This window comes from Staurois parvus, unplaced genomic scaffold (assembly GCF_062004578.1).
Source record: "Staurois parvus isolate SC_StPar_1 unplaced genomic scaffold, SC_StPar_1.0 ptg000285l, whole genome shotgun sequence".
NCBI classification, from domain to species: domain Eukaryota; kingdom Metazoa; phylum Chordata; class Amphibia; order Anura; family Ranidae; genus Staurois; species Staurois parvus.
This window is the reverse complement of record NW_028318081.1, coordinates 1,342,903-1,353,790: the sequence shown is the minus strand read 5'-3', so window position 1 is coordinate 1,353,790 and position 10,888 is coordinate 1,342,903. Positions and strand designations below refer to the sequence as shown.

Genomic DNA, 10,888 nt, shown 5'->3' with positions numbered 1-10,888 from the left:
GCCAGTGGACACCCAGCCAGACTAACAGCCACTTTCCTGGCCGCAAAGCCCGCCAGACATGACTGCAAACAGTACCAGAACATACATGCTGTGGCCCCACAGCCCCCCGACACGCTCAAAGCTGCATAACATCACAGCATGTTACAGCAAGCGAAAAGCTATATGCAAATGAACTAAATCCTTGGGATTCATTCAATAATATAAATATATAATAAATATTAAAAAAATGGGGAATTAATATAAAGGAAATATTTTGTATATAAATCTATATGGAAAAAATAAATGAATGGATAAAAAAATGGAAAGACCATGATTATATATATCGTATTATATACTAACGAAAACATTAAAATTACATGACTATTGCATAGCAAGTTGCATACTGTAAGAAAAGAGCCGCAATACCTGCTTAAGACCACATAGTAGTTCCATGTGCAGATGGGTTGGTCCATACAGATGTGGAAACACAAAGGTGCCAAACTGAGCAAACTGGCATGCACGTGCGCACCCAGCCCTCTCAGACTGTAACTGTGGTCCTCTAGATGTTGTGGAACTACATGTCCCATGAGGCATTGCAGGACTGACAGTTACAGGCATGACTCCCAGAGGCAGAGGCATAATGGAAAGACTGATTGTTATTTCCAGAGGCAAAGTGACGATGGGACATGTAATTCTGCAGAAGCCTGCAGTTGCCTACCCCATACTAGTTGAATGTTTAGGCCCCATCTGATGTCAGCTTTAGGCATAACATTTTTCATGTGGTTCTTTGAGCTGCAGGTTCGTTTTCTCCACTGTAGGTGGCACTCGACTCGAGTGGTAACACAGCCTGGAGAGGAAGTCCAAGGGAAACTTGGATTCTCAATGGTTTTCTGGGTGGATCAAATGGAGCAGCTTTCCAGTTGGCTACGCTAGGGCCCTGTGACCCTTGGTGGCCATCTTGGGTTAGAAAAGTCTATTTAAGCCCTTGCCAGCGGGGTTTGACGTTCTATGTGCGAGTGGCTAGTGTAGAGTGAGAGGACCCTCTTGTCAGGGATAGCAACTAGCGGTAGGGAAAGGTTCCTGAAGAGGAGAGAAAGGCTAGGGATTTACTCAAGTGTGCCTTATTGGGATTGGACTGGCCAGACCACACTTCACCCTCTGAAAAAACACTGTCGCCACATCTGTGACTTCATTGAACTGTGTGTTATTTCCCTAGTGGTGCTCTCACACCAGTGTGTTTGTAACGTTGACATTCTATTCAATACAAGTTCCAAGTTTACTGCAACCGGACTGTGTATTTACTGCCCGCACCACACTGCACCTCTCCACAGGCAGTACCCAGCTATGTTGTTTTTTTGTGGGCCAATTAGTGTTTTATTGCTGCTGCCCAACCCAACTGGCCTGCTAGTGGAAATCCCGACAGTCTCTGAATTACTGCGTCCCTCAATGGACAAGAAAGAAAATAGGAAGTTGGCATATACAGTAAAATCCATTTATTGGAGTACGTTGAAGCTCATAGGTCCTATCACTCAGTGTTTATGAACAAGCTCTTGGTACTGTTTTGCCACAAACTTGAGGCATGCTGGGAGTAGGAGTTATATTGGGCTGACTATAAGTATATAAAATCCCATCTTGTCAGGGCAGGTTGAGATGTTTTTTGGTTATGCTGCATTTTAAAAAATTATTACATAGAATGTGATGATACAGTAAATAGGAAGGAAATGTTTCCTGGGGTTTTCCTTATTTCTTATGTTGACTTTCCCTCTGCAGCTAGTTATCTTTCCCCTTCAGCTACTCAGAACAACAGTGCAAGCAAGTAAAATCTGATAATACTGCCAGGAAATAATACATCTGCAGGCACCGTAACCTCTCACCACATGAGCGTGCGTTGTGCAACCCTCTTCTCTGAGAAGGACAGACAGCAATGGTGAAACCTAACCTGGTGTACATTGTAGAAGGCAGAGTTTTGGGGCCAATACGAAGATAAGGAAACCGGTAAGCAAAGCAAAGAAACGGGAAGGGCAACCAGCTACACAAAATTATTGCTAGGATGACTATCAGATGTTAAATGTAACGTTTATGTTGCGTATTGTTCAGGTGCTACGTTAGAGTGAATGTATGGTGGGTTTTATACATATATTATACATTTTTTATGGCCAGGACTAAAGAAAGAATACAATTCCTTAATATTTTTGTTAGCTCATTAATAATTATTGCATAGCAATATTTTGTGTTCTCTATTAGAGCCACAGGGTGTAGCTGTAGTCTCCTTTTGTTTAGCGTTGTATCTTTGTGGATACAATGGCAAAAGAAGCCTGTTGTTAGAACTTGACAAGTTTGATTTACTAAAGGCTCTGAGAATTTTTAATTAACTTTTTAAGTAAGATGAAGTGCTCTGAATGCCCAGTTATGTAAAATGGAAAAAAAAACAAGATTTTCTTGCACACAGTTGGCTAATTGTAGTGGATAAGAAAAAGAGAGGAAGGCGCCTCTAAGTGCAGTATTAACAATTTATTAGTAGACAATGGAAAATTTGCACTTACAAGACAAACGGTTAAAAAGACTCATCGTGTGGTAATTGGATCCAGGTGGGACATCCAGCCGTCCAGCAGCAAGCTATGCCTATAGGATCAGGAAGTAGAGCCCAGGATGTGCCTGTCCATCAAAAATGAAGCTTGGAGAGCAGAGTCAGATGTAGCAGGTGAAAGGGGCGGTAATGCATTCGGAGCATGCTCAATAGGCTCCTTCTTCAGACCTCATTGTAGTGGATACAGCTTCACCTTATTTATGAAGGTCAGTGAACATTTACTTTGCTATGTAAAAAAAACAAAATAAAAAAAAACAACAAATCACCTTTTTTAAATCACTTCCCCCAATGAGTCATCACAGAAGTGACTTATCAGTCAGCTCAGTAGGAGGTGTCCATTAGACAAGGAGAGACTCAACGCAATCTTCCCCTGCTCTCCTGTTTTTTTAGCTAACCCATGGTTCTTTAGGGATTCTATATCATTCAATCAATGTTTCTTTGCAAACAAAGATTGTACATATGATATATAAAAACAGATCTAAATCATCAGTTAAAAAGTGTAACTATAAAAAAAAAAAAATTATGGTTTTCTTCTAAACTTTTATTGCTCTGTGAGCTAACAATCCTCAACCATTATTACATTTCCTTCATCTGAATGTAAAGCATGAAGGACTACATCTGGATGTCTGTTCTATAACTATGCTGTGACAAGTAGGTAATACTGAGTTAAACGCACAATATTTCTGGATCACTGTTCCATATGTGCATTCGAATGTGTGTACCGTTCACTACTTGAAAAGTACAATAAACAGTGTGCCACACATCTGTGGCAAGAAACAAGACCCCCAGGAGGTGGCGGCCATTTTGCTCAATATTCTTCATTACAATATCCGTCATCGGCAAGGCTTGAACAAATATATTGCAAATGCTGTCGTTTCTGCTGTTACAAATTACAGGAGTGCCGATTGATGGCAGCTTCTCCCAGATGGACAAGGCAATAAGAAAAAAATGTAATTTATGCTTGTAGTTTTCGTATGTTTTTGTGTTTTTTTTAACCATGCTCTTCTCGTTATGCAAATTATGTTCTAGAGTCCCATATGTCTCCTGGCTGACTTTGGGAGAATTAATGAAAGAAATGTGAAAAATACCTCCATGCAGAGAGAGAGGGTAGTGCTAATGCATGCAGTCCTTAGAACAAGACAAGTTATTTAACTATCAGGGACTGTTTAAAGTTTTGCATGTTACTGTGGGCTATTATGTAAAAGAAGATTTGATTTGCTGCTATGGCAACCAGAAATTCTTTAACTAAATGTCTTATTATGCATAAGGCATGAAAAAAATTGCAGTAACCCCTCCTCCACACACATACAACCTGCATAGTCACACTGACTGGTCCAGGAATGGTCCTTGTGGTTGGTCGGACAATGGGCCTCCTAAATACAAAGTAGCCAGTCGAGTACAGTAATGGATCTTTCAAACATATCACTTTAAAGTAGATGTGAACCTTAAGGCCTGGTTCAAACTGATGGTAAAAATTGGTGGTTTGGCCTTACAAGGCAGTTAAAAGGGATTATACACATGCCCCGGCCATGATGCTTTGCAACCGCAGCAAATGTAACTTGGCTTGTCAGGTTTGACAGGTGTCACCACATGTCAAACTTGCCCACAGAATTCACTGGCATTGTAACCGCAAGCCAAAAGCATGGCTCATGGTTGCCATGTGTTAGTTCCATGCAAAATCACAAATAGGCAAAAAACCTCAATAAAAAACAAGCATGTAGGAGGCAGCAGTATCACCTCCTGAACCCCTGGAAGCCGCTGCTCTACCACCCTCTGGAGAGACTGTGAACCTGAGTTACCTTTAATCTTCAATTGTCATCTTTTCCCCATTTTATCTATAAAATATGTCTTTTCACCTTTTTTTTGTCATCCTTTGTTTCATCTCAATGCTGCTGATCTCCCAAAACCTCTTTGCAGCCCCCCCTGTCTACATATGCTCAAATTAGCAAAGGATCCATGCTGGTCAGAACTAGCTTCCTTGTGGTGAAAATGGAGAAACATTAGTGAGCAATGTCTCTGCTTTTTTTTTAAACAAAATACTTGCGTTACTTTTTATACCTTTGTTGCATCTCATTGTGTTACTTTTTATACCTTTGTTGCATCTCATTGTGTTACTTTTTATACCTTTGTTGCATCTCATTACAGCTGATCTCTTGCAGCCTACTGCCAGACACAGTCTGCCTACATGTATTCCAGTGATGGCTGCATGGCATGTCTCTATGGGGGGTTACTGATGGAGAACACAGTGCCTGTGCATTGTAGTTTCCATTAAGAGATTGTGTGATAAGATGTAAGAGGGGCTTCGTGGTTGGCTGAATTTGGCACCCCTACCCCCGCTATAGCTCTGCTAGAACATTGTCCCTTCTTCTGAAGCAGAGTCCTCCACCATCTTGTACCCTGTCATAGGCCTCCACACAACAGCCATAGACTTTTGTATCCCCAAGGAAGGAACGTCCACACAAGAAGTATTTTTGCTGCACTTTACTGGTGTAATTCAGGAAACAGCATTACAGTGACATCACAATGACACATTCTGGAGTCACTTGACATTACAGTCAATTACAGAAAGTGGACGGTCCACAGTAGTCACAAATGAAAGCATGAGCAGCACCTCAGTAGCCAACTCCATTACAATCGCTCCTCTACCTGTGATCATTAGTACTCACAGGACTGTGCTCTCATTATTTACCTCCTTGCTAGGTACATCTCCCCCGGGACCCTCCAGGGAAGCAGCCTCACACAGGGCTCTCTTGGCCTGACCTACAAGGTCTTTTGCAATCCATTCGAGCCCCCCCCCCCCCGACTTCATAAGGGACAGAAAGACTACAGCTGGCTCCTCCTGTATATACGTCCATTCCACCCAGCTTCCTATCTTGTCCAGGGCCTACATGTGCTGGCTACATCCTCATAGGTGTGGGATGTTTAGCTCTCATGCCCCAAGCATGTATGTGCTCCTCCCAAGCTGGCTTATGTGAGAGCGGACTCAGTCCTGATATTACTGTGGGAGGGATCTACCTAAAGGGGACCTAACACCTGGTGTCACTACCTGCTTTACCAGACACTATTCTGGTACAGCACCACCTAGTGGTGAAGTAGCTATCCTGCCTACAGGGTGACATCACAGGAGCTCAACTGGTTGACAAAACTGAGCACTCTGCACCTATAGGAAGAAGTGCCTGAACAAGGCCCTTCGTGGCAGGATCACCAAGTATTATTTTCATTAAAAAGCTGACGATTTAAGAATATTGAAAATTACTTTTGATATTAAACATTAAAGTGTTAAATGCTAAATTGGTAAAATATTTGAGTGGCTGGGTTTACATCTACTTTAATTTATAGATTATCCATACCAGTCATATAGTTTAGGCAAATACAAAAGAATGAATGCTTGTGAGCAGTGTTATTTCTGTCGCTTTATGTAAAACACTAAACAAGAAACAGTCCATTAACTTGTTATTTGGTACGATTATGTTCAGAGCAAAACAGGAAATTTATTAAAGTTTAGTGGATTTCTATAAAAGAAAATAATATCTGTAATATAACCACAAAAATAGTATATTCTTTTTTAACTTTCTAAAATAATAGCCTCTAAATTTTTTTAAAAATCATTTCATTAGAAGGCTGGTGAGGTAGCGTATTATTTCCTTCAAGTTTGGGAAGTCAGCCCCTGTTCAATATTATAGAAAATCTGAACAAGAGACTGATAGACTTCTGATTGGCTACACTGCCCCCTAGTGACCATAATGGTTGCTACACTTTTTATCTACTGAATGACAGCCAATGCTACATTTACCTGTTGTGATCACTAACACCCCGGTCACATCAAGCCCCATTTTGAAATCGTGCGACTTACAGTGAAGTCGGATAACATGCCGATTACAGGTGCGATTTGTAAGACATCTGACACAGATGTCTATGAAAATCGCACCAAAAGTGGTGCATGTACTACTTTAGAAATCGGTGCGGCTCCAACCAAGTCGGAACCGCACCGATATGACCGCTGTAATTGCGGACAATAGGCTGCGATTTGCAAGTTGCATGGAATGCAAATCGAACGCCAATTTGCATCCAGTATGACCAGGGTGTACACGCTAAACATTCACCATTGTTAAATGGCAAAGCATTAGTTATAGTCTTGCCTGTTTTTTTTTTTTTAATTAAACATGAAGTCTAGGTGTGATTTTTATTGCATATTACTTTAGTCCAGCTTGGATCCGAGCAAATCGCTGTAGTAGTCGGTGCTAATACAGTATTAGCAGCAATATTCTGGGAGAGGCTGCTCCTTCTATGTAGCAATTGCATGGGGCGTTTTTTTTTTGTTTTTTTTATAAGGAATACATAGTGTTCTCTGATTAAATGCGGTAGAGAAATGGGGCAATCATTTTATGATCTCCACCTTGTCCACTTAGAGAATGTCTTGTATTCATTCAAAAAATGTAACAGTGCAAAAAGCTTTTCAATATTGAGCGTCAATGGGTGTAAAGGTAAACCATAGTTGCCAACATTTGAAAAGGATTACATTTGACACCTTAACCACCTGACAACCAGCAACGTACCGATAGGTCACTGGATTGGAAGGGTGATATCTTGGTCATCACTGCAGCTGCAGATATCATTTTTTAGAGCCACCGATTCACATGAATGTAAAAAAATAAAAACCTAGTGGCTTAGAAGCCACTGCATTACTTTTACAGGTGGCAGAAGGGGGTCCCACACTACTAATGCCACCGTCTTTACCAGGCTTTCCTGAGCGATCATGGAGTGCGGTAAGTAAGCCTCTGGCGGTGTCCCCAAACACAGTGAGAGGAACTGATCTTGTTATGCCTACTGTGTGACCTCAGAAACCAGACGCGATGAGGATTTCATCACTTCCAGTGTCAAGTCCTTTATTATTATTATTATTTCAGGTACTTATTATTATAAAGTATTTATAAAGCGCCAACAGTTCGCTCAGCGCAGTACATTACAATGGGGGACAATACATATACAGTGCGATACATGAGGGGATTGAGGGCCCTGCTCCTTGGAGCTTACAATCTAGGAGGGAGGGGATAGTGGTACAGGAGGAAAAGCTGTGGGGGATGGAGTGGTAGGAAGAGTGGAGGAGATCGGCAGTTAGCAGAGGGAGGGGTAGGCTTCCCTGAAGAGGCGGGTTTTTAGGGTGCGCCTAAAGGAGAGGAGAATGGGTGAAAGTCTCATGGATTGGGGTAGTGCCGTCAATTTACGCAGTGCTTTACATATATATTGTACATTCACAACGGTCCCTAACCCTTGAGGGGCGTACAATCTAAAGTTGTATACAAGCCAATGCTAGCTTGTGTAGCAGCAAATCAAACTGATCTCCATTTTATCTGCTGCTTTGGAGGCCAAAGGAGAGATCTAGGGTCTCATAGACCCCAGACTTCACTATCAAGAGGACCTGTCATGGCCCATGCTATTACAAGACTATGTTGTTCAATGTCAGAGCAAGAGCAATAATTCTAGCACCAGACCTCCTATGTAAATCTAAAGTGGTAACCTGTAAAGGCTTTTAAAGCGTCACCTATGGGTAATTGAATGTACCATAGTTCCATGGGCGTGCATAATTTTAAAGAATAACATGTTTAGTATCGATCTACTCAGCATAACATCATCTTTTATATTTCGGCAATACTGGGGTATTATATTGTGTTTGTGTGCACTAAAATGTATTAAAGTGTATTTTTTTCCAAAAAAATTGCGTCTGAAAAACTGCTGTGCAAATACTGTGTGACATAAACAACTTCAACACCCACCATTTTTTTCTGTAGGGCCTCTGCTTAAAAATATATAATGATTAGGGATTTTCTAGCAAAAAAACATTCTGCCATTTACATGTACGGTATGACAGAAATGACAGAATGGGCTTGGGGCACAAGTGGTTAAAGGGACTGAAAAAGAAAAACGAGAAGAAAAATGCAGTGCACTATGTGGGCTTCCTACCAGCTGATTTGTAGGGATTGGAAAAAAAAATTTAGTGTGCTTAGCGAGTCGCTTGTCATGTACTTGTGGGAGTTGCTGAAAAGTAGGTGTGTTCAACAAAGTAGGTGTTTCTTCACAGTGTATGTCTTACAGTGAGACGCTTTATTATGCTATGGTTTAGACAAAATAAAAGAAGCTTTGTTGTTGGTATCAATTGCAGCAATACTAACCCCCAGACATGGTATCAACACCAGCAGTGATTCAACCCACAGTACGTGTCAGGGTCAGCAATAACCCCCAGCAAGTGTCACGGTCATAAAAGAAACTCTGAAGGACCCTCTGCACACTGGTATATATGATTTCTAGAGTTAATATGTGGTTACACCCCTTTAGCACCTGATGGATAAATGCATGCACTAGCTGTATGGATTTGAGCACAGGGATCTCTTGTTTGTTGTATTGTTGGGTCAGTAGCCAGACCTGAACCTTGTAGCTCTCCCCATTGTGTCTTTTCCCCTATGCTAGCATTGTGTCCACAGTAGCACTTGCGTAGGCAGGGCAGAGTAGGACTGGCCATAGAGGGATTACTTTGACGCAGTTGGCCAGCTTAGGCATGTATTGCAATATGTGTGAACTAAATATCCCTATTTATTGCATAGTTTGCTTGAAAGGGTATATACCAGTGTGCAGAGGGTCCTTCAGAATTTCTAGAGTTAATATGTGGTTACACCCCTTTAGCACCTGATGGATAAATGCATGCACTAGCTGTATGGATTTGAGCACAGGGATCTCTTGTTTGTGGTACGGTCATGAAAGAAACTCCCCAGCAGTGATCCCAGTATGTGTCAGGGCCAACAATAATAACCCCCAACAAGTGCTAGGGCCAGAAATGATAAACCCTAGTAAGAGCCCACGGCAAGCATCAGGGCAACTCCCACAAGTGTTATGGTCAGCAATAACCCCCCAGCAAGCGTTAAGTAAAAACTCAAGCAAGTTTCAGAGCCATCAATTACACCAACCCAGAAACTGATAACCCTCAGAGGTATCAGGGCAAGCCTTAACTCCCAGTAAGTGTTTTGGCCAGCAATAATCCCTGGCAAGTGTCAGGGCAAGCATTGACAACCCCCAGCCATAAACCCCAGAAAGAAGGAAGAGGAAGGAAGATGAAAAAGAAGGGGAAGTCTGCAGTAAAAGAAGGAATGAGGTTAATTGAGGGTTAAGGTGACCGGGAAGGGAGGGGGGGGAGGGGTTGTGTGTAGGGTTTTTTTTTTGTATGTTTAGTGTAAAAAAAATTTATATGGAAAAATACTGTTGTATAATGTGAAATAATGTATGTTAATTAAAATGAATTGAAAATATAATAAAAAATAAAAATAAACCCTGGAAAATGACAGGGCAAACAATAATCTCCAGCACAGTAATCCTTGCAGCTTCCCAGCAATAACTCCAACTTCCCCAGGAAAAAGTCCCATTGGTGTTCAGTAGTTTCACTTACCTGAACACTTGCTCCCATGAATCTCCCTCTCTCCTGTGCAGCTGCCAAAACTGAGATCTATTTGTCAGTCAGGAAATCATAACCGCAGGCAGTGAGCTAGAACACACAACATTCCTGGCACTTCTTTTTTGTAAATGCAACAGGGGCCCACCATATAGTGAAAATAAGTAGGACGAGGAGGACGTGTGGCCACGTGGTCTACACACCATGTAAGGATAGAGTTTACAGTTTATCGAAGTAATTAAACCCTAATAAACTGATTAAATCTATAAAAAAAAACTTACATTTTCAGGTCAAACCTGCTACATACCAGGGTGGATTTGATTTAAATCAAACTGATTTAAATCACAATTTAAATCACTAGTCAGTAAGGCTTGATTTAAATCCTAGTTTTCCACATAGACTAATTCTTGCTGGTATAACTTTAATATACAAGTAGATGAAGATTTTTAGAATAACAACTTTTCATATTAGTTTTTTTATCCCCAGTTTAATAGGTTAATCCTTCATATTTGGACAACTTTTCTGTTGTACTTAGGAAGGAGAAAAATAATCATTACCTTAATAATAACAATTTAAATAGATTTATTCAACTGAAACAATAACATTCCAGCAGATGTGATTTGCTTAAACATCCATGTTTGGTAACTAATTTGGCTAAACAAAATCTATACATTTTAAGAAACTTAGACTGTCAGCCCCTCCTCCTCACACTTAGTTTCACTTTCTTCTTGTGCAGATCTATTCCACTCCAAACAATCAGAAAAATATTGTTTCTATTCTATTCACTGAACTTCTTGAAACTTAGCAGTGAAGGGGTTGATTCTGTATTCATAGGTTTGTAGAAGTTAGGATGAAGGTCTTTTTCTTAACTCTGTTCATGTTAT

At 40.9% G+C, this 10,888-nt stretch overlaps 1 long non-coding RNA gene across 1 annotated transcript in view; it reads left to right on the top strand.

The window, feature by feature from the left end:
* Positions 1 to 1,827: 1,827 nt before the first annotated feature.
* Positions 1,828 to 10,888, top strand: part of LOC149458526 (uncharacterized) — a 36,101-nt gene continuing 27,040 nt past the window's right edge. The window contains exons 1-2 of the long non-coding RNA XR_016313414.1: positions 1,828 to 1,974; positions 2,568 to 2,772. This is a non-coding gene — a long non-coding RNA (uncharacterized LOC149458526). The remainder of the gene's footprint in view (positions 1,975 to 2,567; positions 2,773 to 10,888) is intronic.